Source organism: Aulostomus chinensis, chromosome 12 (genome assembly GCF_037954235.1).
Source record: "Aulostomus chinensis isolate RoL2024-O1b breed Wild chromosome 12, RoL_Achi_v1.0, whole genome shotgun sequence".
Classification (NCBI taxonomy): domain Eukaryota; kingdom Metazoa; phylum Chordata; class Actinopteri; order Syngnathiformes; family Aulostomidae; genus Aulostomus; species Aulostomus chinensis.
In genome coordinates this window covers 26,169,181-26,171,571 of record NC_141331.1, presented here as the reverse complement: position 1 = coordinate 26,171,571, position 2,391 = coordinate 26,169,181, and the positions used below count along the sequence as shown (strand labels likewise).

Genomic DNA, 2,391 nt, shown 5'->3' with positions numbered 1-2,391 from the left:
ACATATATGTATATATATGTATATAAATGTATAAATGTGTATGTATGTATGTATGTATATGTATGCATATGTATATATGTATGTATATGTATATATGTATATATATGGCGTTTTGAAAGGAGTCACATTTGTTTCTTAGCAGGAAGATTTTGACAATTTTGCTACACAGTGTTAAAAAGTGGAATATAGGGTTTGTCCCTGAAATTCCAAATTAAGTAAAAAAAACAACAAAAAAAACACCTTTGCCAAATATCCTGGCTAAAAACAACCACTGTGAAGATGTCAAGAAAATTAAACTTGCAAAGGACACTTTTGTCCCTAACAGTGTGCAAGGGTTACATAAACCAACTTGAACTTTCAATGCAAAAGCTATTATCAGAATCTCACCTGCATCTAGTCAGTTAGCCAATTGAACTCAGTGAAGTCCTGAATGAAGGAGATTACATGGGGGTTCATTTATGAAGTCTTCCGCTTCACCAGTCTACCGGTCCTTCGGCTTGTCTGCTCCTTGGCACTGCACTTGGTAGAGTCGGGATTAATCCTGACTAAAAACCTATGAACATGAGTATAGGAGTTAGGGCCTGGGACAATATGTACATGTTAAAAAATAACTGGCCAGCAAATCACAACTGTTTACGGGACATTAACCACTCTCCTTCGGCAACCATTTGCAGAACATCTGTCATGCAGTGTTAATTTTGACAGCCATTTAAATTTTAGTCTTAGTCCTTGTCTTCTTCACCAAAATGCTAATTACCGTAAATTCTGGACTGTAAGCCGCGACTTTTTTTCGAGGCTTCATGCCCTGCGGCTTATACTCCGGTGCGTCTTATACGAGGATTTTACCTTCACCCTGGGTTGTGGCGGGCAGCGGGCAGTAATTCCCTATTGTTTCTGATGGTAGCTCCAAGTACCGTACTTAGGGAAATTCCTGGCCAAATGTTATGGTAATTTCTCTAAGTACCATCCAGTCCATGCCGCGGTGCAGTGTAAAAAGAGCATCACATGATATTTTCAGTCATTTGTACTCACCCTCAAGATGGAGAGCAGAAGAAGGACTTTGAGGAGCCCCTTCGGGTCAGTGGATTCCCTGGGACCGTGCTAGGGCCCCTTAGCATCTAGATGGCTTAAATTCACAGTACATGCTCCTCTGGGGCATTATATTATGTGTGTAAAGTTTGGTGTATGTAGCCCAAGTAGAAATACTAGAACCTAGGTTCGATCCTCAATCCTGCTCCAAAAGGCTCTAGGAGTGCAGCAGTCACAGACCCTGATGTTGCCCAGTTTCACAAGAGGATAGTTTTTTCTCTTTTAACCTAGGAAGTTGAAATTGTAGTATGTTGTTCTGTCCTCCATAAGGATAGCATCCGTGGTGGTTTGACCCCCCTAAGTCCTTTCTGCTGTCCGTAAAGGGCGTGGCAAAGTCCAATAACGTCTATCAATGAAGCATCATAACTTGGACAAAGTTGCTCCAAGTGAGGTGAGATTTCTGGGATGAGTTCACACCTCTGCCAGAAAGCAATATTTAAAATTTAGAAGCCCCACCTCCTTCCTGAAGCTACTTCCTGTTTGGGAGGGGTTCTACAATTATTCCACCAAATTATGATTTTATAAATTTTAGAGGCCTCACAGTTCAAGTTTCAGGTCTGTATCCACTGTGGAGGCCAAATGAGAGCAAAAGAGCAACAGGGTCAAAGGTCACTAGGCCTCATGTCTCAGCCAGGCCTCAAAGGGTTAAGTGAGCCTTTTGGAGCTCCTTTGAAAAAAGGCCTGAAACCAATCTTGCTCCAAGACAAAAATGAAGAATGATCTTTGGGAACATTTTCACATCTTTAAGATGTCTCTTTGCTTTCTCCTGCTGCTTATGCTTTTATCTGCCTTTTAATCATTTTACTTTCATTTGACTTTTTTTTCTGCCAGTCTTGGATATGATTTTGTTTCTTTCTTTTAAGTAAACCAAGACTTCTTAATCATTTTTATGCTTTTTAAAAAAAACGTATCTGACGACTCAGCGACAAGTTTTCAACATGACTGAAGGAGTAACCCAAACAGAGTCTCCCTGCGAAAACTGTCGGATTTACAAACAACAAATTTGTGCACTACAAGAGTGGATTTTCACCCTAGAAACAGAAAAAGGACTTCATGATACTCTTCCAGTGATCTCCAGTGGTAAGAAATCCACTTTTACTTCCAAAGAAAGGGGTGAAAAGACTGCTACTCACAACCTAAAGCTAAATGACACTGTGTCTTTTCCGAGGCTTGACCGTAATCTTGGTGCTAAACCAAAGACACGTCAAAATGTTCGGAATGAAAGACTAATTACATCACCCGGAATAAAGTTAACCAACAGATTCTTACCACTGTCACATAAAAATGGGGATGACGTCAAAG

The 2,391-nt window shown here is 40.4% G+C and overlaps 1 long non-coding RNA gene across 1 annotated transcript in view; it reads right to left on the bottom strand.

Moving 5' to 3' along the window:
* Positions 1-2,391, bottom strand: part of LOC147252596 (uncharacterized) — an 8,065-nt gene extending 5,674 nt beyond the window's left edge. The window contains exon 1 of the long non-coding RNA XR_015118776.1: positions 388-2,391. This is a non-coding gene — a long non-coding RNA (uncharacterized LOC147252596). The remainder of the gene's footprint in view (positions 1-387) is intronic.